The following is a 27364-nucleotide window of genomic DNA, read 5'->3' as shown; positions in this document are numbered from 1 at the left end:
GATTTTCAATTTAAGATTTGAAAGACAATATTGACAAATCATTTAGAACAATGAATTGAATAACACATAAATTAGTTTTTTAGAACAGATTGATACCTTCGAACAAAGATTGCCAAATTAGGCGTAAACGAGGGACATTTAGCAAATCGTGAGTCATAAATTCCTTTTTACTCTATAAAAAAATATCAAGAAGAAGACGAACTATATACTCTATATTACATTTTAATGTATCCTGCTGTTTGAGGTGCATAACATGTATAAATTAGAGCTGACATCCAGCGAAATATAGCACATCCATATTAAGACCTGAAAATGATAGTGTATTTTGAACATTTTCCTTATTGATAAGTTCCTAAAACCAGAGTTAAAAAAATCGGGTCAAGTTTTGTATCATAAAATTTGTCATTGTAGCTATAAATGTTTCTTGTTGTCGGAATGTTACACTTAGTGAATAGCTACATGAGAAACTTGCCAGATACAGAGCAAAATCTCCTCCGGAGCACCTGATATCTCTACGTATATTTGTTGTAGGGCTCCAATTGTTTAGTCTGTTATATCTTGCATTCTGTCAATTTTGTTTTAGGTGGGGCTCGTGTTGCTAGGCTTAATTTTTCTATTTTGTATTTTGTGTTCTGTTGTTTAACTATTTTCCTTTTTCTTTTATAGCTACATGTATGGTGTGTTGTCAGATTATTTTCGATTTATGAGTTTGAATGTCCCTCAGATATCTTTCGCTCCTCCTTTCTGCTAAGTTGTTTTTCTCTTTATGTCATGAGGTTGTCAGTTTGAATGCTTCTTTGGTATAGTCCATCTGGTTTTTTAACAAATCATAGTTTGTAAAAACTAATACCCAATCAATTCAGGTATGAATTTAAAAACTGACAAATAATTGATTTTGCGTTAACATCATATAATAAAGAAAATGTGTCAAAGATGCAACAACTCGATCATAGAACAAACAAAAACAGCCCACGGGTCTTCAAGTCTTTGATGAAAATCCTGCATGAACCAAGTGGCGACTAAAAACAAACATTTAAATCATAATTAAAATAAAACACATGTGACACCTGTCGTGTTGCTCCTTGTAATTATAGCAAAATTGGTAAGAAGACTTAATCGGTTAGAAATATTTGAAGAAAGAAGGACTGGATTGTGATTACGACAATAAGAACATATTCGGTTTTAAAAGTCTTTAATTTCATTTTTTGGCAATAGTTGAACGTTTGAATTGTTCTCCAGCTTAATACTTCCGAATTACAATCTGGCTACATTCATTTATAACAGCACTTGAGTATTTTAGCTCAACTCTTCAACTTTGTTCTTGTTTGGCTTTATGAATATTTTGATATGAGCGTCACTGCTGAGTCTGATGTAGACGAAACGCGCGTCTGGCGTACTAAATTATAATCCTGGTACCTTTGATAACTATTGTTGATGAGCATATAATGTTATTAAGTAACTTAATACAAAAAAATAACTAAAATTATGACTCAAAAATGTCAAGATGGTCATATTTAAAGGCTTAATACTGAAAGAAACGCAGTTTAAAGAATATTTGATACAGACTAACTCTAACATGATTTGGAGAATCATTGCATATCTTTTAAGAGGAAAAAACAAAATATTTGCCTTAACAAATGAATGTAGATAACTCAAATCAGTGCATGAGAATTAACTGAACCTTTTGATGATGAACATGTTGCCTCGTTAGAAACGCTTTTATGTTAAACGATGATTTGAGAAATGAAAGCATGGAATGTTTAACTAGCTTGTAGTGTAATAGTATTTGTTAATTTTGAAGTTTAGAATTACGAGATGACTAATGAAGTTTTCAACTTTAAGATCGCCGCAATAATCCAGGTAGATTGCGGGTAAGAAGGTTTGTAGAAGAATACTTGAGAAACAATATATATATGGTCAAAACGACAGACGAAAAATAATAAGCCTAATCTATGAATTTCAGATAGGTATTAAACCATTTCTGCAGACGAACATTTTAACTCATCAAATCATAGCCAATGCAACTAACAAGGTTTTACTAGTAATCTACAAGTCAAACATGCAACCTAAGCATTATACAATAAACTCTTTTAATTTAATGGCCTTTTCTAATTGCAAATCCCAAATACCTTTTATCTAAACAAGAATAAAGTACATTAAAATCCGTGTCGTATTTTTTTATTACTTTTGATTTAGAATGTCCTTTTTTATATTTTGCCTCTCCTGTAAAAGGAGAGTATGATAAGCGTGTTTTTCCTTATTGTTGTTGTTATTGGGTTTGATAGGCGGCTTACTTATGTAGTAATTGCGCCTTAAATTCATATACCATAAATATTATGTATATATACTTTGTCCTTAATTTATTTGTAGTATTACGTTTTGGCGAGTAATTATATGAAACTTTGACGAACATGGTTGACTGAGTTACTAAGAAATATATATATATATATGTAGAGAGACGGGAAAAAAAACCCACACATAACAGAAGGTACATGTAATAGGAAATGAAAAAAAAGGCAAATGAAAGTCCCTAATGAGATGTACATTATTAATTGATAGGTATCATAAAATTGTTTAGAAATTTTATCTGGTTGTTCACCTTTGCGTCGTCTGTGATATACTTATAGAAACAAGTATATTTAGAAGCATATAACAAGACATGTGCTAGTTAAATGCTACCAATGTAAAGACGTCTCCCTCGATTGATGTAGCAAAATAAGAATCATTATGTAAGGATTGGTTGTAGTATTTCCTTTTCCATAACGGCTAGTTGCTTCAATTTTTTCCGAATAAATTTCCAAAGACATACTGGTATTTAGTGATTCCTCATTCCCTGACGAGAAAAAAAACACTTCAGTCATTGAACGAGAAATCATCCCTACCTACACCCTTAATCGCCTATTTAGATATGTAATATATAAATGGGGCAAAAATAGAAAAATATGAAAAAAATTAATACCAGTATATTATTAAAACAATGACATTGTACAGAGAATGTCAGCAAAACAGAAGTGCTGGGATGTGCATATATATAATTAAACAATAATATGTGTGTGTGTGTCTAACTCACATCCTCTAGCACAAATTTTTGATTTTATCATTTTATTGTCACAGAAAAGGATTTAACTCTTGTTTCTATTCTAATAATGTATGAGCGTAGTGATTGTGTTTTTTTAATTTTTCTTATTTTCTATCAATATGAATATGACTATAGTTGTCAGTTTGTGAAAATCTGAAAAGACATATTGTATTTTCCTTTAACCTTTCAACATATAACGTTAAATAATTAAAATAAATGTAAGTGTCACTTTCATAAAAAAAGGGACCATCTGAGAAATAATTCATATACACTAGTTCCGAATACATAATTATTTGTTTTATAATATCTAAACTAAAGCTAAATGACACTTATACATTTACTAGAGAGTCTTCCTATTTCTTACAAGTATATTAGTTTCCCGTAGATAGTTATGCACGGGACTGAAAGTGTGTGTGTATCCGGATAGAAGGCGTTTCAATGAGAGATCTACGACTCCGTTATTTTTAAGCTTATCAAACATCTGTTTTCGTTGCACATCATATTTTGAGCAGACTAATAGAAAGTGTACAACATCGTCAGTGACTTTGCAGTTTTCACAAATTTCACTCGGGCTTTTCCCTATTTTGTGAAGATATTTGTTGGCATTAATAGAGCCAGATCTTAATCTGAATATTATTCCTTCATTTTCTCTATTCATTTGTGGAATAGTAATCTTGAATGATACATTATTTTGGAAGGAGTGTAGTAATATTTCCTTTGGGTTGTCTAGCCACTGCTTGTTTACCTTAAATAAATTACTCTTTAAAGCTTGGAGAGCTGACAAAGAGTCGACAAACACAATAACATTATTTGGTTTAAATTCTTCTAACCATATAAAAGACATAAATATTGCCATAAGCTCACAAGTGAAAATTTACATATTCTTAAGCAGTTTGAAACCTTTTTTTATTCCCATTTCAGTTATTGTAAATGCACATGAGGTTTTTTTAGAATTTTGATCTTTAGATCCGTCCGTATATATTTTCAAAAACTGGCAGTACTGCGTATCAATCATGAAGTTACTTTCACTTCGAATTAAGTGTGGATTGTCCCTTTTCGAGATGAGATTTGAGAGTTGTGTACATACACGGGGTTTAGTCACATGCCAAGGGGGGTGATGGGAATTGTTTGTATTTATATATTCGGTTAGTATCTTTATCATGTTGATTAATAATATATTTTGAAACAATAAACTATGGTTTTTTATTCTGTTTTACTTTTCTGTAGTAGCAAAGAAATGTTGCCTTTTTTGCTAAACTTTCGTTAGTTGGATGGTTATCTTCATGACTAGATATGTTCAAAAACGATTTTGTAATAAGGCACTGCCTAAGTTCTTCGTAGAGTGGGTCACCCATTTCTACTTGCAGTCCACTTGTGGCTAAATTTTTATATGCACCGGTACAAATTCGAAGTGCTTGACTTTGCACCCGGTCCAGTATTTTCTTTACGGAATGTGAGGGGGAATGATATACTTCACACCCGCAAGTGCAATATATATGTTTCAAAGAGAATGTCTGTTGGCTCCCCACTTAGTACCTGTTAGAAGTTTCGTGCAGTTTAAGACTTTACATCATTTTGCCTCTATATATTGTATATGCTTTAACCAAGTAAATTTACTATCAATAATTATTCCTAAAATTTTCACCTAAGTGACTACTTGTAATAAACTGTTACCTAACGTTAATAATAACTTTTCAGACTTTTTCTTTCTACTAAACACAAAAGCTACAGTTTTAGAAGGGGAAATGAGAAATCCCCATTTATCACACCATGATTTGATATTGTCAAGATCTTTCTGTATTCTCCTTTGTATATAACCAATATTTTTATCACACAGCCATATTGCACTATCGTCTTCAAATTGGGAAATAGAACAATTATTTATACATGAAGGGAGGTCGTTTCCATAATATTGAATAATGTCGGGCTGATGCAACTTCCTTGAGGGGTACCATTTTGGATCCTGTATTGTTCTGTTAGTAAGAAAACTATTAACCCAACCAAACATGTTACCCTTTATCCCAATTTTAACCATTTTGTTTTAAGTCCAAACTTCAATATCATATCACATGCTTTCTGGAAGTCAATATATACTCCAACTAAATATTCTTTCTTTAAAAATGATTTTTGTATATCGTTATCAAGTCTAATTATTTGTTCCATGATCGTACATGTACTTCTATTTTGACGAAATCCTCTCTGATAAAGTGAGTAAATATGATTTTCTCAAGGTACCACCTCAGTCTGTTATTAATCATCTTTTCCATAATTTTAACAAAATTAGATGTTAAAGCTATTGGTCTATATGCATGTGGGTCACTTGAATCTTTCCCCCTCAATATGCTCTTTATGTGATAGTTACTTGAACTACTTTCATTAGCAAATGCTTCAGTTAATATATAAGTCTTTTCTTTAGTAGATTATATATTTTATTTTTGCACATCAAAGTAGGCATAATTGGAGAATAATTAATTGTTTTACCCATCATTCTCTTAATTGTATTCCATACTTGCCCTATATTATTTTTATTATTCAAGCCACTGCAGAAGGTTTCCAATATTGTTGCTGTGTTAATTTAATAGTATTTCTACATACCCTTTCCTTTTCTTTGTATAATAAATAATCATGTCCACCCCCCCCCTCCCCCCCCCCGTATGTCTGGCCTTGTTACGAGCTTTATTGCGTTCTTTTACCACCAATGTACAGTTTTCATTCCACCAGGGGACTTCTGGTTTATTATTTTTCCTTCTTTTCTTAGAAGGGATGTGCTCACCAGCAATTTTAATGATAGTGTTAGTGAGATGAGTACATGATTCATTAATATTGTCAGTAACCATGCTCTCACTAAATTGTTTATGACATGAGCTGGCGAACCCATCCCAATCAGCTTTTTTATAGTTCCAAATCAACTCTTGTTCGCTGTTTTAACAAGATGAGGTTTGATTCAATGTTAATTGTATTACAAAATGGTCACTACAATATAAGGATTTAGTATTTACAGTCCACGTTATTTGGTGTTCTAACTGTATGCTATACATTGATATATCAATACATGACAATTGGAGATCGGAGGGGTTTTGTCTAGTACCTGATTCATCATTTAAAACTATAATGTTATTGGTACTAATAGCATTACCTTACCAGGAAATCTTTCTCCGTCCACTTCGGGACAACCTCATTTGAGTAGTCAATATTCCACCACCACATCAATGTACACTATTTTACACACATTATCGGTAATTATATAATACACTTGAGTACGGAGATATCAATGTTTCATATTATCCTCCATGCATCACTGAATTAGCAATGTTTAAAATAATTTCCACATTATACGAGTATATACAGTTCACTATTTGACAGGTATGCTCTCGGCACAACAACAGTATAAATACGGGAGTACCGATGTTCGGAACATGTTATCAGTTCATAACAATGAAATATCCTCATTTCCTTTTAATATCTAAAGATCGGTATCTTGCTATATGTAACGCATACGACATTTGCCTGCATATTGCATCTAATTTAACAATATTTTCACTATTTCCTTTTAGTCCAGTAAAGTGCAACGTACAGTCCACAATTATTTGGATTTTATCATGACTGGAAAGTGTTCTAAGGTTGTCTTTCGATATTAAATGTAATATTTCATCAATCTGGTGAAAATATTTTTGTCGGATAGGTTCTAGAATTTGACAGTCCAACAGGAAGTGACAGAGAGCTTCATCGCCTTGATCACATAATTTACAGATCGGAGTTTCGTTTTCTGTATATCTAAATCTTTTATTCTGTAATATATAAGTGCCAGTTACTAATTTTAATTTAATTGCCAGTCTTGTGTTTCTCTGGTCGGATCGTTAGTTGTATTTATGTCCAAAAGATGGTGAAATTCCCCAGGATTGTATGCGTCTATATTGAGATGTCGAAGAGACATATAGCTTTTTCCGGATGAAATTATTGCTTCTTTCCAGTATTTATAAACGGCAATTTGGACAGTTCTCTTCCATTGAAACTTTTTTGGCGCACAGTTTAGAATTTGTAACGGAGATGGTAGTCCATATTTAAATATCATTTTCTTAATTGAAATAAACCAGCTGTTGCTCGATTGATCTTTGACGGTTAATTGTCTAATAGCCAATTTCTTTTCTAAATTTGAGTTGTCTTGCCTACATATGTTATTAAATAATATTAGCGCTTTTTGGTCGATTTGTGCTTCTATAGGTAAGAATCCGGATAGGATGTAAATACTCGGATCTGGTGTACATATCGGTAAAGACATAATTCTCTTAAGCAACTGTTTTTGGAACTTTTCTAATTTTAGTAGATTTGATGAAGTAGGTAATATAACTTCTAAGCCGTATGTAAGAATAGGTTGTATAAAGGTTTTGATCAGATGTAGTGAGGTAATCGGATCAAGTCCATTCTCACCATGCAGTCCTGCTGACATGAGACTGTAGGCGGCTCTCCTAGATTTAGTAATGTTCTGGTCAGTGGTTTCATTTTGAGAGTTTTTTGAAGATGTTGATCTAAGAATTCCTAGATGAGGGGATTTGTCAACGATTGGCATAGGATTTTCGTTCAAAGTTAAATTGACTGATTTAGACTGTTTCTTGCGGTTAGATGGTTCTATTTGTAAGACAACGCTTTTTTGAGGCTGTAGTAGATAGTGATGGTTTTGACTATATTCAGCAGCTATATTTATGAGAAGTTGTAGTTCTGCTGGATTTTCGCTCATCAAGGCAACATCGTCCGCACAGGCTATTGCATTAACAGAGGTTTCTCCAATTGTGCATCCCTGTGCAACATTTTCAAAATTATGAAGTAAATCTTCAATATATATTTTATACAGATCTGCACTGAGAACACCTCCCTGTTTAACTCCCTGTTGGACTGGAAACTTTTCTGAATAATCATTTGCCCATTTGACGCATGCTTCTGTGTTTTTATGTATTTCATCAATTAATATCCAAGTCGCTGGATTGACATCGGTGAAGTGTACTTTCCGTAGAAGCATTTTTAGGACCACAACATCGAAGGCAGATTTCGCATCCAGTAAAGCTATAAGAAATGGCGATTTCTTGTCCATGTATTCTCTATATACTTCCTCTACTATGATTGCTGCATTCAGTGGTGACGCATTTGCAGTGAAGCCTCTCTGTAGTATTGACTGTAGGTCGAGAGAATGTTTTCTTAGATCATCACGTAGTATGTACTCAATTATTTTCAATAATATTGGTAAAACAACTATACCACGGTAGTTCTTGGAGTAATATTTGTCTCCTTTGTTTTTGTAAACTGGTGATAATAGACCCATCTTTATAAAATCAGGAATCAGCCTTTTTGAAACATAGTATTAATGAGTTTATGTAGAAATTTCAAAAATAGGTCCCCTCCATATAAATAATTTTCTATGGAAACGCCATATATGTCTTCTGCTTTTCCTTTATTTATGGATTTAATAGCTTTTTGAATGATATCCAGGCTTACTTCTTTTGGTGTAAATTGGCGACTTATTTCTAAGATTGTATCATAGTCCATTTCACATAGTTGTAAATGATGGTAATTAAATGATGGATGTTCAGTTGGTATTGCCAGTTTGTTAAAATGAGTATGCCATCCAGATAAGATGTCATCTCTTTCGAAAGTTTCGCCATCAACGTTTAGGTCGTTTATGAAGGTATTGCCATTTTGTCTTAGCCTACGTATCAGTTTATAGAAAAGATTTTTGTCGCCACTATTCGAGTGTATCAAGATGTTCCTCTCGTTATGTTTCCTTCGTAGCTCTTCGTTCCTGATTTCCGTCCTAAATGTTTTCCTTGTCAGTTTCTTTTCAATAATTAATGGATGGTCGATGTTCATTGGACGTCCATTGTCCTTCCATATCTTGTATGCATGCTTATTGGCTTTTAATGCGTCAGCAATTTCTTTGTTCCAGATATTTAATTTTAGTTTGTTCTTGCCATATGTCTTCTGTTTACTAACATTTTTCGCTGTTTCAGACATTAAATTTGTTGTATCTTTAATGATCTGGTCTATGCTCTCATTATCGTTTTCTAGCATATCTGAATATTTGATGATCTCTTTGCTAATGATGTCAGTGTGCTGTTGTTTATCTAATTTTTCCCATTTAATTTTCAGTTTCTGATTGTTTGATGTTTGTTGAGCATGTTGAATTAAATATCATTGCATTTGGAGAAGTATTGGGTGATGGTCAGATACATTTACTGGATGGTCTGTAATTCTCTTAGATGGCTGTAGTTCTATATTGCTGTGTAGAAAGTAATATATTTCTGATATATCTGCACCGGATGTGTTAATAAAAGTTGGTCCTTTATGGTTTGTTGTTAATTTACATTCTTTCATAAATTCAAGAAGTGCAATTTTACGTTTGGAGTTATTTGTTTCTTTGACAATGTCTTCATTAAAGTCCCCTCCAATCACTATATCATGTGTCTCTTTGTATTTTTGGACTATCTCATATAGTTGGTCAATGCAGTCATCAAAGATAATTTTGCTGTCTGTTGTTGATTTAGTTGGTAAGTATACGGACATTATGACAGTTGGTTTGCTAGTTGATAACTCAACGCATTGAATACGAGTAGAACCGTCCGTAATAGGTTTAATATATTTATCAATGGCTGTATTCCATAAAATTGCTACTCCTCCAAAACCACGTGGCATGAATGAGGCTGATATTGGATCATCGGAATCTACGGCTTTACCACTTCCCCCAATGTTGTCGTGAATTTCTGATAACATATTTAATTCACAATGAAATAACCAGTGTTCTTGTATTAAAAATATATCAATTTCCTTTTCCATTTCCCTAATAAAGTTCCCACTGGTCTTTAAATTCTTACAGTTAAAAGATAAAATGTTCAATTTCTTGCTATTGCCTTGTTCTGAGTTCTGATTACTACTTTCTGATGCTATGGTCTGCTGTATTGTGGCTGGCTGTGTCCTAAAAAATGGTCTTTTCGTAGAATATTTTGATTGTTGCTGTTTTGCTGACTGCCTTGCCAGGTATGCTGGTTATGGTGAGTCAAGGGATGAGGCTCCACACATATTTTGTTTTGTACTGTAGATGGTAATGTACTATTGTAATGTGGGTGCATATATGGTATCTTCTGGTTGTTAGTAGATACTGCCTGGATACCAGATGGGACATTAGCTTGGTATTTTGGTGTCATATATGACGGTGGTGAATAATAGATAGTTTGTCCACTTAAAGTTCTATTGACGCCAATTTCATTAGACCTACTCCTACTCGTTGTGCAATAAGTTAACGTTAGTGTCAGTTTTATTACTACCACATAGATAATGATGAGCATTATGGTCACCACAGATAATAAATTTACCTTCAATTTGATTCAAGAGATTTATATAATCATCATTTTTTGTGTCTGTTGATGCATCATATAGGCTATTAATGGTGACCATATCACTGTTTATTAATATTTGAGCAACAGAAGTTCCAAATTTTGAAGTTATTTCTTTCTTAGAGTATGCGATGTCTACTTTGATATATATATATATAGCTGTGCCACCCTCCTTTATACCATCTATAACTGAGAAATCTGCAACTGTGTAACCGTTAATTTCAATAAGATCATTTTCTTGTAGTTTCTTGTAGGCATATGCATATTACATCTGAATAAGTTGAAGGCCGTACATTGACCTATAATGGTTTACTTTTTTAAATTGTTATTTGGATGGAGAGTTGTCTCATTTGCACTCACACCACATCTTCCTATATCTAAGTAGAGGAATTTGATAAATTCCATATATATTCTGGACCATTGTTATGAACGCTATGGCAATTCCACTGATGTATAACAAATGAACTAGTCATTATTGTTAATAATATAATTATAAAATACATGATGTTAGTAATGATGTTCTTCAAATGAATACTCTTAAAGTATATATATTAATATGGACTAGCTTTTCTCAATAAAATGATTTATTTGATCTGTGTCAACATTACACAAGTTAAGAGATTTGGCCACTTCACTGATGTACTTTGCTACATTCTCAACTGTAATTCTCTCTTTTGGAGCATTAATTATATGAGTTATTGCAATAGTCATTATTGATACCATTTGGGAAACAGTAGTATTTACTTCACCCAATATAGTTTTTTTGTGGGTTTTTGTTTTACTGATATTTTGCATATCTAATTCTTTCTCAGCAACAAAGGACTTAGTGTCTTCACCTTTTAAAATTTTGGTGGCTTCACCGACTGATATTTTTAATTCCTTGCTCTTTTTGAGAGCTTTTTGTTTTTCTACTCTTTTAGGACAATATTTGGAGTTTGCCTGATGAGGACCTTTGCAGTTTACACACACTGATGTATCAGTATTACACTGTCCTTCATGTCTTAAACTACAATTAACACATGCTTTATCCCTTTTACAATTTGTGGCAACATGGCCAAATTGTTGGCAATTATAGCATTGGATTGGCTTGGGTACAAAAAGTTTAACTCTGTACTTAAGAAACCCAATGAATACAGATGTTGGCATTTGTGGTATTCTAAAGAACAATTTTATAGTTCTAGATGGTGCTCTTATAGCTTGTTGTTTGTCATAATATGTAAGCCTTCTGGCTTTTGTGATCTCATATTCATTTAATGTATATTTAATGTCTTCCTCAGAATATTCCTGAGGTACATTATATATGCACCCTTGTGAGCTCAGAATACTTTGTGGTTTAGAGCACTTGACTTGCCATTCAACTAGCTGAGTCGCTTTCATCAATTGTTTTAGTTGCATACCATCTATACAGTTTACATAATGTTACCAGATCTTATTGGTCTAATATTTTTAACTATTCCATACTCTTTTGAAATATTTTTTTTAATTTTGATTGGATTTTCTTCTGCTAGGCGAACATCTCTAGCACTAATAATAATATGCTGGTTATCGGGGACAGAAGGTCGAGAGGCATTGCGTAATGGTCTATATCGGACTGTGGCTGGGGTTTGGATTGCGTGTGAATAACTTTTATTTGGACTAGAGTTTGCAAATTTGCGTTTCTTGCTCTCTCTTTCTACAGAATTATCAGACATACCTCGTGTGGAGAAGTCAGACTCATAGCCTCTGCCTACTGACGAGCTTTCTTCAACAGATTCAAAACAGTTGGAGTCCGCCATTTTGTTTGTACTCACAGAATACAAACAAGAACAAAAATCCAAGTTTGTACGATTAATGTAATAAAAAACTTACAAAAAATAGCGATACTATACTGAATAGTTGTCTAAGTTCAATCAATTTCATAAATGAATACCTCAATAGACTATCAAAAAAAATAATTTCAAAACAGATTCTTCTCTCAGTGAAAACAAAAAAGCCGATTGATCCGGGACTCGCCGACCCGAATTGTGTTTTTCCTTATAAAAGTCACAAAGACATCCAAGAGGGAAATATAATCTGAAATATTTCTTAACCTGTCACATGTTTATATGCAGTTTACATTTTAGAGAATCCCGATATCAATCGCTTTTTGTCTGAGCCGGTACGGCGAAAATGAGAAATGCAATCGAGTTTAGATGACCAATGATAATCTGTGTATCGCTATTTTAACTATGACGACGTTGCTAATTTCATGTCAATTTCATTAGCAACGCTAAGTGCCCCCTTATTTTCTATCGATAATTTTCATATCACTCGACTCCGCTGAGAAAGGACATTATCGGTTAGTAAGAACGAAGAAAACTTTCGTCAAATAGCGAAAACAGTTATTACTCCTGTTTAATTTTTTCACAACTTTAAAAATAGTCTACATTTTGTAACATGTCTAAGGACTAAATCAACTTTGACATATCGTATAGACACTTGTCTGTTAATGAAGACTCGATATTGCCCTCTAGATGTCTTTAAATTAGTTATCTGTGTCGTTTTTATTCTTTTTGACTCAATTATAACCCACATCGTTTGTTATTTATCTTGCTTGATTTAATGTCTGCTATATATGCACTTAGATATAGTTGTGGTTATTTTTCTAAATGAACCACGCTAGAAAAACATGAACAAATTGTCCTTCAAACTGACGCAAAGTCGTTGATTAATAGTTGCTCACTTGTTTTATCTGTTGTCTTTAAGAATTTTAAAAGAAAAGATTCCGGCCACATTTTCGGAAAAGATTGTATGTAAATAACACCTAAGCTTAAATATCAATTATGGAGGCAAACTGTACCACACAAAATAATGTAATGAAGGTCTCAAATGTAATGAAAATAGTATAACCAGAACTATTGTGTCTGTTAATGATATTTTATCGGGCTTAAAAGCTCTTTGCATATCTTTTTTGTTATATGCCATTACTTTTTTAATCGAAAACAAATTTCATGTTCAGCTTCTCATGTTCAAAATATAATATATTTACGCCTAAATCTAATTTAAACCATCATGTTTTTACTCAGTATTATACATATGTTACTCTCCCTATGCATAAAAGTCACCAAGAAATTATTATTGAGGAGAATTCTAGCTAATTTTCTTGCCATTAGAAACAAACAATTTTATGAGGGGGTCTTTTATCTAATTGTGGTTTCATTTCAATTCGAACAATATTTATTGTTGAGGTGCCGACAAATGAGCTGATTTAAAAGAGGGACGAAAGATACCAAAGGGACAGTCAAACTCATAAATCTAAAACAAACTGACAACGCCATGGCTAAAAATGAAAAATACAAACAGAAAAACAATTGTAAACATGACATAACATAGAAAACTAAAGAATAAACAACAAGAACCCCACCAAAAACTAGGGGTGATCTCAGGTGCTCCGGAAGGGTAATCAGATAGCTTCCCAATTGTGAGCATTACCTTTCTTCTATGAAGCAATATTCAAGCAGCACCTACGTTTGAAGTATATATCTCTCTCCGTTCATACAACGTTAACATTCTACAAGTTGTATTTACTATTATGATAATTTTGACAGAGGGTTACTGTTATTAAAACCAATAGTTATGAAATCATTATTTCAAGAATTTTACAGACGACATCGCGAGTTGGTTGACAGTAATTGAATTTGTTTTACAGCTGACAACTGATATGTTATAGTTATCGTTAATCGCAGCCCCCTTTTTACCGAATGATAACTACCGAAATAGATTATCACCAGGTTTTGTAACCACCAAACCACCAGGTTTGTAATTGTATAAGAAACACGACTTTATTTGACGAAAAATCTAAGAAAGAGCATCTAGAAAAACTACCACTTTTTATATGGGTCTTTTTCACTTGACGACCCACTAGCCCTTTTTAGGAACGTCATGCTTATCGTGCTCATCGCTCATGATGCATATGTATAAACAAAAATGGTCGAAAGAGTTTGGTGGATGATGTATTTTGAAATGAGCAGTACACTTAGAATGGTTTATAAAAACTCATAACTGATATACTCAATAAAGCACAACAAAAACTTAATAAAAAAATAATAAAATCCTTAAACGAAAAGTATACAATTTAACTGTTTGAAGAATGTTTGAAAAATTAAAATAAAAAAATATCGAACTCAAAGGAAAATTAAAAACGGAATGTCCCTTATCAGAAGGTAAAATGAAAAGTTAAAACACTTAAACGAATGGAATACAACTGTTATATTTCTGGATTGCTAGAGGCATTTAATTACCGGGACTGAGTTTTCGGCTTTCCCTTTACAAAAATGCTTGACACCATTTGCGACTCTTTGAGAAACGATGATTGTCCGTCGGAAGTAAACGATAAACGGCTGACCTGTGTTAAAAGAGAGAGAGAGCAATATCACTTGCACGAAAAAGACACCCTTCTAGATTTCGGAAAAGAGCAGGCTAATGCCGCTACAAGGCAGCAATTGCACCCGCAAAGTAGAAAGGGATTGATATAAGTTGTAATCACTATCAACTACAACTTATTATTTTTAAAACTATACTTACGTAGACAATGATGGATTAACCCTCGTTTTATAGCTAGCTAACTTGTATAACAGTCGCATAACATTTCATTATATGGAAAACGAAATGTGAACAAAATAGAGGTTAAAATGTCAAAAATAAGAGTACAGCAGTCAACATTGTGTAAAATTTTAATCATAACAAAAACAAACAAATTTGACAACAAAGAAAAACAAATTGCTATATAGACAAAGCACATAGGCGAACATAAAAGACAAGATTAATTTAAATTGCGGGATGTGTAAGTACCGATCCGCTAAAAGTATGTCATGAAAAATAGACTAAACAGTTACAAATACAAATAGAATAACACTATCATAGCAATTGTTAGCTGATATCAGTTTGCCAAGTCGGTCTGGTTTTGTAAGGATGATGATGAAAATTAAGCCTTGCGCAATTTGCGCTTAATATTACAAATATCATATCTCCGTCAACTTTTATATTATCTGGCTTCAAATTTACAATGTTTGACCTTTGAAATTAATAACATGTAGTAAGAATGACCAGTCATATTGCGTTATTCGTGCATATATATACTGTCACACATATCGTCGTGATAGCTGCACATTTTCCTCATGTTTCTGCAATCAAGTGCTTGCAAACTTTCTGTAAAACCTACCGTGACTGTTTGCAGGTAGGGTAGACCAGTCCTTAACATTATATTTGTCTATTAACCTTTTTTTATTTGTTTTAACTTTAATCAGGTCTGCATTAAGTTAGAAGTTACTTAATATTTGTTCTTTTTATCAGGAAACATTCAAATAATGGCAAGGTATTTTGGTTGATGACATGAATATTATCAAAGAAAAAAAGATGAAATAGAGTATTCCTTTTGAAAGCGTCCTCTTTTATATAACATGCTCTTTTGTTACATATTCATTTTACACCCAATTTACAATAACCTTGACAAATCTCACTGCTAGTCTTGTTTGTAGTCTGTTCGACTGTCTTCTCTGCTACTTGATTGCCTATTATTGTTCTTTGTACCCCAATGAATTCTTTAGAAATTAATTTAGTAACGCTTCGAATACCGGGAAATTAGTTTGTTTAGTGTATATCACTCATCAATTACTTGATTACTCTTTGTTGCCTAATCTTATTTGCTAATGGATCACAGGTAACTCTGAAGGCAAGTTTGTTTCGAGTTCAAGATTTTTTCGTTTGACTTGTGAAATTTTGTCAGGAGCCTGTAATTCAGTGGTTGTCGTTTATAATTGATGGTCATATATTTGTTTTTCGTTCATTTTTTGTACATTAATAAGGCCATTAGTTTTCTCCTTTGAATTGTTTTACTTTTGTCATTTGGGGGCCTTTTATAGCTGACTATGCTGTATCGGTGTTGCTTATTGTGGAAGTCTGTACGGTGACCTATAGTTGTTAATTTCTGTGTCATTTGGTTTCTTTTTGAGGGGATGGAAATGAAAGAAGAGAGGATAAATACATTTTTGGGTGTTGTATTATACCTGATTTTGATATAGAAAGAGTGACTAGGTCATGTACAAAAGCGTCATTTTTACAGTTTCCGGAACATCTCTTGACTTGCCCATAGGGATGTGGATGTGTATTGGCTAAATTTGTAAGACGGATTAGTTTCATCTTTCTGAATGTTGGATACATTTTTGGGCTAGTTCTGTATTTTACACACACAAAATGTTTGACAAAAAGACATGCTGTATTTTAATTAATGAGTTAAAACGTTATAAAAACTAATATCTAGGAATTTAATTTTGATCTGAGGCCAGAGATCTATTGAAAGTATAATAGGAAAAAAGTACTTCGTATAATTTCTTATTCATGAATCTGATATCAGGTGAACACTACTATGTCCGAACCAGTTAGATAAAATAAAATATGGTTCTAGGCTATTTAAAGTATAATAATTACTTATCAACCCATTGACGAGTTTATACGGCCAAGTTAACTAATTATCTGGTATTCGAAGCGTTACTAACTAAATTTCTGAAGAACTCATTTGGATACAAAGAACAATGATAGACAATTAAGTTGTAGAGAAGACAGTCGAACAGACTAGAAACAAGACTAGTAGTGAGATTTGTCAAGGTTATTGTAAATTGGGTGTAACTAAATTAAACCGGGTTGAACTATACCAGCAGCTCCTATTAGAACAATGAAGAATATCCAATCAGGCAATACTAGGTTAGAATTGAATTGACTCCAGGGCTTGTTTTTCCTAGTCTGTACTTGGCGTGAATCTGTTATCAAGTTGGTTAACTTTGTGGGTAATTTACCAATAGAACGACTTCGTATTATGTCTTGACGCTCATCGATTTTATTTGTTAAACAATATATAATTCCTTCATATTTTTTTTTAGCCAAAAAACAAAGACGTTTGGATTGTTGACTAACCTAACCAATTAACCATCGAGTTAAATCCGATTGATATAGCTTCTGGGTATTGTATTGATGTGCACATTGTATTCTAATCAAGTAAATCAAACTAAAAGAACTAATTTGAAGAAAAAAAACATGTCAAAGATGTGCATATCCTTAAGGTAATAGCAAAAATAAACGAAGATTGTAGAATATTAGATACTTGTAAAATTTTACAAATGATAATAAATGAATATTTTCAACAAGGTAAAAATCAAATATAATATCTTTAAAGATGCCTAAAAATAATACTAAAATGGTCCAAACTGTACGACGGATGATGAACCCCAAAATAAAAATAACAAACGGACATGCTTGATAAGTTGAACACTTGAGATACAAAAAATGGGGCATATATAGAAATAAATAGCCAAATCGACATCAGGTCAAGTTTGCCTAAGGAGTTCAATTCTAAAATATTTTTATTTTGATTCGATGAAAACAAATTTTACGAATAAACAACTAAAAGGCACGATTTAAATACGTATAGCCAATTTACTAGGTTTCCTTGTCAACAACTAGATTTTAAGTCAAAATTGTATATCAATTAACAACTAATAAAAACTTTAAAATTATAAAGTTCAAATGTATTTTTGTAGACAGCTATGATATACATACATATTATCCTTATTTGTCTTTCTTTGTCTTTAATTCAGAGCTTAGCGATCTTGATATGGTTTATCCACAACTAACGTCAAAAGGTAAGTATGTGGGAGATTTGAAATTTCAAAATATACGTTAAATATATATTGAAAAAAAGATGTTTTATGATTGCTAATGAGACAACTCTCCACAAGAGACAAAAATTAACAACTAAACAGCCTGTAACAATGAGCAAATTTCATACCGCATAGTCAGCTATAAAAGGTCTCCAAATGACAAATGTAAACCGATTACAACGAAAGTCAGTGTTGTAACAGTACAATATCAGAACAAAATATAAAAATCAGTTGAAAACCCTGACGAACATTAATTGTCTGTCCCTTTTGAGTAACCTCGGTGATAGTAGACTTTTTGCAGATGGCAATTCTGAAAATATTTCGCTTAAATCAATTTACTATTTTTATAGACCAATAGCGACACAATTTTGATATTATGTATATACACTTGTCTTTTTATGAAGACTAGATATTGCCCTGTAATTGTATTTCAATTGGTTATTTTTGTCGTCTTGATGCTGTTCCATTAACATATAGATATAAGAAGATGTGGTATGAGTTTTTGCTAACACCGTACAGTAGAGATTTCAAATAAAATGACTTTAATCGACATAATCGAGCTAACTCAACGTGTTTCTTCCTATTGCATTGAAGCATGGTGGAGGGGAGAATACACTGCATTGATCTGAATAACTTTCAGCAAGATATTAAGACTATGAATATCGAACTAGATAGACATAACAAATTACAATCGGTTTTGCAAAAGTCATTAAATGAACTAAAATTAATTGTTAAACCGTCTTACACATCGATAACTTTCCCAATAGAGCCTCTGGTGAGTTAAATGTCAGCACGTCGTTACACTCTACGGACACGAAAAAGTCACAGATCAATGAACATTTAAATGTACAAACTACCCCAGGAAATAGTAACAGTACGAATGTAACCTTGAAAGAAAGTGATCATTTGTCATCGCAAGTAGACCATTCAAAACATTTTGTGTCGAATCCCGAATTAGATCATTTAAAGGAAACAGCGGAAGTTCCAAATAAGAATCATAAAAATTTTTAAATTCCGGTACGTGTACAAGGTAATACCGAAGAAATAAAACCATTAAATGAGAATATTTTTGTTGGTGTAACACCAAAGAAACGATCCGCTAGATACTATTTATCCGGAATAGATCACAAATCAACACGATCTGGAATTTTACAATTTCTCGAAGTGAAAGGTGTTAACAGTACGTTTCTACAACTATTTCACGGCAAATACAATTATTCACGAATATCAGCTAAATTAAACGTCACAGAAGAATCCACAAGCATTATCGAGACCGAATCATTCTGGCCTACTGGTGTAAGCTGTAGGAGATGACTGAACAATCACGACTGGCAAGACAGATGTAATGAACATTCATAGAAAGATACAAGTCGAACACTACAAGATTATCAAACACTTAAAATGTTGTACATGTATATAATGTTGATATTTAACATATGTTTTATCATTAATGCTTTAATGAGTCTTAATATTTTATCATGGAATGTCAGAGGGATTATGTCCTCTACCTTATGTCTTGCAAACTTACTAGAATCTACAAACTGTGATATTGCTATAATAAGTGAACATAAGCTAAAACCAAATTTATTGCCTTATATGAATAGTATAGATATGAGATACAAGTAATTTAGAGTATTTCAAAAACTGACAAGTTAAATGATTTATGTAATTGTACACATGGTAAAGGTGGTATTTCTATTTTATACAAAGCATCTTTACAATTTTCAATAGAAGAAATTACAGAAACAAATTCAGAATAGAGCTGAAAAACAAAAGTTTTGGGTCAATTTTTATTTTCGGTGTATACTTACCTGCTGACGGTTCGATTGATAATTATAGACAAGAATTAAACGCCCTTGATGATTTATACACATATTACATTAACTACGGCAAAGTCGTTGTTGCAGGTGACTTCAATGCTAGTTGTATAAACAAAAATCTACAGTTTACAAACACGACAACATCAAAAGAACTGCAAAATTTTGTACATATTAGACATAATATTTGTCATCCATTTATTGACACATGCAAAATACTACCAAAAAGTCCAGAGTTCACATTTACATTAAAACACACAATGTTAGATTATATATTGATAGACGAGACGTTAGTCAGACAATAAGGACGGTATGAAATCCTAGAAGAAGGAATGTTTAGCTCAACATCGGATCACCTACCAGTTATCGCCTGTGTGGAACTAGACGAAAATCCGCATGTTGACTTAAACAATTTTTCCAAACTCCCAGCTTGGCATAAGATAAATGAACATAGTATTAAAGAATATCAAGATACATTGTGTGCTCCTTTAGATATACTTATACAAGAAGCGTAAAATAATGACATTGACATAAACCTTTTTTTATCATAATCTTGTGAATACGCTTATAAATACTGCGAAAGAGACAATTCCGTGCAATATGTATAATCCGCACACAAAACCCTACTGGAATGCCGACGTGAAGCAAGCACACACGAAAGAACGAAATATGCGAAGAGTGTGGATGCAAGAAGGAAGACCCAGAGGTACGCAACACGAGTCGTATTTTAATTACAAACCAGTCAAAAGAGATTTTAGAAACATTCAGAAACTTGCTAATGAACAATATATCGAAGAAACGTATGATGACATTAACAACGCTGCCGAATGTGATATACGACTATTCTGGAAACTTATTAAGCGCCAAAAACCAAAACATTCAAAAGTTTGTCAGCAAATTAAACATAATAACATTGTTCAAACATCCCCTGAGTCAATTTGTAATGCATTTGCGATTTATTTCGAAGATCTGTATACACCCGCTGATTCGCCAACGTTCGATGATCCGACCCTTAATGAAATAAATAAAGCTTACCGCGAAATTGAACGTGTATGCAAAGCTGATGAAGACCTTTACTTACCTGGTGGAATGATTTCTTGTAACGATGTAAGCTCTGTTATTAAACAACTAAAACGTAGAAAAACGTGTGGCAATGACATGATCCAAAACGAACACTTGATATATGGTGGACCAAAAGTTTCAGAATGTCTTTCCATTTTCCTTAATATTGTTGTACAGAAACAGCAAGTTCCTAGTGACTGGCAGAAAGGACTGGTTGTTCCCTTGTTTAAAGGAGGCGATAAGTCTAAATTGAGCCCGGACAGCTATCGACCCGTGTGTTTACTATCTAGTATATTAAAGCTTTTTGAAAAGATAGTACTTATCCGTCTACAAACATTTGTCGTATTACCAGAGACGTTTCCATCTTCGCTAGCCAAGGGTTACGATCCACTCCCGCTCTCTTCACCCTTGGCAGATTGAGCCAACATTTGTGATATCAATGTCACGCCATCTATCGGAAGATTAAAGTCACGCCCATTCCGAATACATTATTCTTGACCAATGGTAGCACTTGAACTCTTCAATTTGGAGGTAAAAACACGGTAGTGTCTAGATTCTACCCACTTGGTAAAGCCGGAAACGAAAATATACGTCAACATCCATGCATTTGTGCATGAAACATACACAGGAACTTCTATTTGTTGATTAAAAACATTCAAGTTGTCACTAAATATAGTCGTATGTTTAGTGATGTAAAGACTTGTTGCACAATAAACACGTGGCATTTTTTTACAAACACTTTCTACATTTACACGTGATCATGTTATAGGCGCTTTTTGATTGGATGCAGCGAGTTTCTACTGTAACCAATAAAAATCCTTACCTTGTGTCTCCGAAATATTATCTCAATCCGCCAAGGGTGAAGAGAGCGGGAGTGGATCGTAACCCTTGGCTAGCGAAGATGAGACGTTTCCTAATCCTCTCCAACATGGATTTCAAAAAGGTCTTGGTTGTCTGACTGCGTCCTTTTGTCTCCTTGAAACAATTTACCATAACATTGAACAAAATAGCAAAGTTTTTGTAGCGTTTTTAGACAGTAGAAAGGCCTTTGATACAGTATGGCGCAAAGCACTTATGTTTAAATTATTCAATATGGGTGTCAAAGGGAAAGCATGGTCCCTGATTAATGATATGTATAGTAAAACACAAGGTTCAGTTGTAAATAAATGTAAATCAAATAGCTTTGTAGTCAATGAAGGTGTTAGACAAGGAGGACTATTGTCTGGTTTTTTATACTTAGTGTTTATTAATGAACTTATAAATGAATTAGAAAGATGTAATAGAGTCACTGGTGTTAATAGTATAAAATGTTGCGCACCATCACTTGCTGACGATATTACATGTATTGCTACAACACCACAGCGTTTACAACACATGCTGGATATATGTACAAACTATTCAAATAAATGGAGGTTTCAGTTCAACGGAAAGAAATCATGTGTTATTCAATTTTCAAAATCCTCTATAAAAAGAGACTATGACTGGAAAATTAACCAAGAATCTGTACCTGTTGAAGACAGTCATATCCATCTAGGCATTGAACTAAACGGAAAATTAAACGCACTTGCACGAACGACAAAAGCTTGTAGGAAATGTAGAAACACTTATTTTGCAATTCCCAATTAATAATACGTGATAATACGAATCCTTTAGTTCTCGTCAAACTGTACAAGTCAGTAGTAATTCCTACTTTTTTATATGGCTGTGAAGTTTGGTGTGACCTGAAGAACCAAGATATCAAATTACTGAATAGATTTCAGCATTTTGTTGTAAAACACGTACAAAAGTTTAAGACGTCAACAAGATAAGATATGTGTGAAAGCATGGTTGTTAGTCTTGTATTATTTTAATTTTAGTTTCTTGTGTACAATTTGGAAATTAGTATGGCTTTCATTATCACTGACCTAGTATATATTTGTTTAGGGGCCAGCTGAAGGACGCCGCCGGGTGCGGGAATTTTTCGCTACATTGAAGACCTGTTGGTGACCTTCTGCTGTTGTTTTTTTCTATGGTCGGATTGTTGTCTCTTTGGCACATTCCCCATTTCCATTCTCAATTTTATTGGACTACGTAATATAACCTGTGACATTGAAAAACGTAAACTATATTTCTTTGGAAAACTTTGTAAAACGAAAAACTCTTGTCTTGCAAAACAAATCTTTCTACAAAGACTTTTTTCGTGCCTGTTAGATGGACGAAACCATATTGGATTTATTCCGGACATATTAAACATTCTATGTAAATACATTCTATATGAATTGCTTATATTAACCTATATTAGTGGTGGCAACTTTCCTGATAAGCTGCAATGGAAACGTATTGTTGTAAATGCAGTTGAATCAAAACATGATAATGACTGGCTGATTCGCATTAATTCGGACAATGACTTTAATAGGTTCAAATATATTCATAAATCGATATCTGCAGCTCATGTGTGGAAATTCCCCTCGAACAGCTCTGAAATTCGCACTGCATTGTTTATCGGAAAACTTATATCTACCGCTCCAAACCATGTTTTCAAATTTTGTGAAATTTGCGACCGTCCGTTCACTGACGTTTTCATGCATGCATCTTTGGCTGTACGTGTACATCAAATATGCACAGCACTTGGATGGACTTAATCATAGAAAACTTTTGTCTCGACCTCTATGTTGAACTAAGTGAGTGTGATGATGAATCTTTATATGCAATCTGTCTAGGAAAAAACCCTTCAACTATGCTCAGTGATTCCGACTTAGAGTCATTCAAGCGACTTTGCTACATCCATGTTACAAAATCTGCATCCGAATACAATCGTAATTTTCATAGTATATACCTTTCTATACAATAACCGAGACATATCCTTAAGGTAAAAGCAAAAATAAACGAAGATTGTAGAATATTAGATACTTGTAAAATTTTACAAATGATAATAAATAAATACTTTCAACAAGGTAAAAAATAAAATATAATATCTTTAAAGATGCCTAAAAATAATACTAAAATGGTCCAAACTGTACGACAGATGATGAACCCCAAAATAAAAATAAAAAACGGACATGCTTGATAAGTTGAACACTTGAGAGACACCAATTGGGGCATATCTAGAAATAACTAGCCAAATCGGCATCAGGTCAAGTTTGCCTAAGGAGTTCAATTCTAAAATATTTTTATTTTGATTCGATGAAAACAAATTTTACGAATAAACAACTAAAAGGCACGATTTAAATACGTATAGCCAATTTACTAGGTTTCCTTGTCAACAACTAGATTTGAAGTCAAAATTGTATATCAATTAACAACTAATAAAAACTTTAAAATTATAAAGATCAAATGTATTTTTGTAGACAGCTTTGATATACATACATAATATCCTTATTTGTCTTTCTTTGTCTTTAATTCAGAGCTTAGCGATCTTGATATGGTTTATCCACAACTAACGTCAAAAGGTAAGTATGTGGGAGAATTGAAATTTCAAAATATACGTTAAATATATATTGAAAAAAAGATGTTTTATGATTGCTAATGAGACAACTCTCCACAAGAGACAAAAATTAACAACAATAGGTTACCAAACAGCCTGTAACAATGAACAAATTTCATACTGCATAGTCAGCTATAAAAGGTCCCCAAATGACAAATGTAAAACAATTACAACGAAAAAACCAACGGCATTATTTCTGTATAAAAAAAGAACGAAAAAAAAATGTAAAACATCAACATACGACAAGCACAGAATTTCAGGCTCCTGACATGGAACTGGCACAAACATACATAATGTGGCGAGGTTAAACATGTTAGCGTGATCCCAAACCTCACACTAACCTGGGTCAGTGTTGTAACTGTACAATATCAGAACAAATATAAACATCTGTTGAAAAACCTGACGAACATTAATTGTCTGTCCCTTTTGAGTAACCTCGGTAATAGTAGACTTTTTGCTGATGGCAATTCTGAAAATATTTCGCTTAAATCAATTTACTATTTTTATAGACCAATAGCGACACAATTTTGATTTATGTATATACACTTGTCTTTTAATGAAGACTAGATATTGCCCTGTAATTGTATTTCAATTGGTTATTTTTGTCGTCTTGATGCTGTTCCATTAACATATAGATATAAGAAGATGTGGTATGAGTTTTGGCTAACACCGTACAGTAGAGATTTCAAATAAAATGACTTTAATCGACATTATCGACCTAACTCAGCGTGTTTCTTCCTATTGGATTGAAGTATGATGGAGGGGAGAATAAACTGCATGCATGTTTTGCTCTAGTATGCAAGTTTTCGATGGAATATACTTTTTGTAAAAATCAACTCGAACTAATTTTTGTAATCTTTGAATATATGGTCATTACACTTTGAATGATTTTATTGACATATATATTATAATGGAATAAGTAAGTTCGCATCTTGTAATTAAATACACCAATCGTTTCTTGTCATTTCACTTAACCCATTTTTATGTTCTTCTCAAATTTTGAATTTTAAAAACCACCAAGGCAAAATTTAGCATGAAAATATTAAAATAATGTATTCCGAAGCGAGAAGATTGTCTTTTGTTTTTGTTTTTACGAGTTTTAACGTTTAAAGTAGGTTCTAACACACCCGAATGTAAAAGGTGAACTTGACTCTTTTTTTTCAATATTATTTTTTTATAATTTAATTGAAGATAATTTGATGTGGGCAGACATTCTTATCATTGAGATATTAATCAAATAGTACTTTTTCGTCTTTATTTATACCTATGTGTGGGACGAGGTTTTCTCCGCGTATACCTAAATGTGCATTCCAGGTTATAGGAGTTGAGGGTGTACTCCCCCCTTTCGCTCGCTAAATAAGTTTATAATAATCACATTTTAGCGTATAATCGTCCTATTTTTGTTTGCATCGCTCCGCTCGTCAGTATAAATCCAATTATCGGAAACTACACCCTCTTTCAAATATCTTGGATCCGGCCATATTCACAAATTAGATTGCAAGAAAAAAACTTATGACTGTCGTTTGACTTTGATAAATACGTTCAAAAAACAACAATGTCTGACATTAGACATCTCGCATGAGATTTAAAAGTTTAAGACTACATACTGAATTGGATTTTTTTCCGTGATTTAGTAGCTCACTCTTTACACAGAAAGACTATACTGACGTATAAAATAATGGACAACTGGGAACTACATCTAATCCGCTATACAGTTATGATCACTAATGGTGCTACATATACTCTGAGCTTTTGACATGACAAAAGGTGTTGCTTTTCTAGACTGTCTATGAATTTCCTCAATTTGTGAAATGTACAGAAAACAAGGTGTAGTATGATTGTAATTGATACAACTGTTATCAAGAGACCAAATGACACAGAAATTTTAACAGCTATAGGCCACCATACGGCTTTCAACAATGAGCAAAGCCCATACCGACCGCATAGTCAGCTATAAGACGTCACAAAAAGAAAAATGTAAAACAAACAAACGAGAAACTATCGACCAAACTAAATAAATGTTAGAAAAAATGAACGAAAACATAACAAACAAACGCTCCTGACGTGGGACAGGCACATCCATACTAGGACAATGGTGTAACAGTACGACATAATTGATCAATATTATAAACTGGATAATTATTCTCTATTCATTAGTTATAGTTGTTTTGAAGATATTGTTCAGCAGCTGAGAATAGTATCAGATCGGTACATGGAGTTTATTTCAAAATACTTGAAATTACTGTTTTTATGCTTCGTTTCAGTCTCACGAGTCAATCTTTTTCTTACTGTTTTAATTGTGACATGATCATTTGATAAACATACTGCTATGATATCTATTGGCTTTTACTTCGACATTTATAAAAAAAACTATGTAGCATAGAGATGCATGCGTAAAAAAAGTTTTCGACATAAATTGGCTAAAATATCAGATAAGAATTAAGCCTCGCGTTATAATACTTACGAAAAAGAAGCCTCAATCTATATATAATACATGTACTTACGACAGAGAATTAGCCTCTGATGATGATGATACTGATGTACATGTATGTCTTATATCCAGTGACAAATAATACATATGTATTAAGGATAATGAAATGATAATGATAATTGCATATACCTTTTTCTACATTTCTACAACCATAAGAGTTGTAACCACTATAAAGACATACTTGTCTTTCTTCGAGTAAATCAATACCCGCTCTTACTCATGAATGCATCATGCTTGGTGGAGAAGCCGGAAAAAAACTGTCTTAACGTCATTCGATCAGGGGGTCGAATAAAATAATTGATCCCGTATTCGACGCTAGCCTGCTTCCAGTAAATCTCATATAAAGTGTACTAATATATAATTATGAATATAAAATGTTTTTTCCAGTCGTGTATCACCTGCA

Source organism: Mytilus edulis, chromosome 5 (genome assembly GCF_963676685.1).
Source record: "Mytilus edulis chromosome 5, xbMytEdul2.2, whole genome shotgun sequence".
Taxonomy (NCBI): domain Eukaryota; kingdom Metazoa; phylum Mollusca; class Bivalvia; order Mytilida; family Mytilidae; genus Mytilus; species Mytilus edulis.
Note: the sequence above shows the minus strand (reverse complement) of the source record.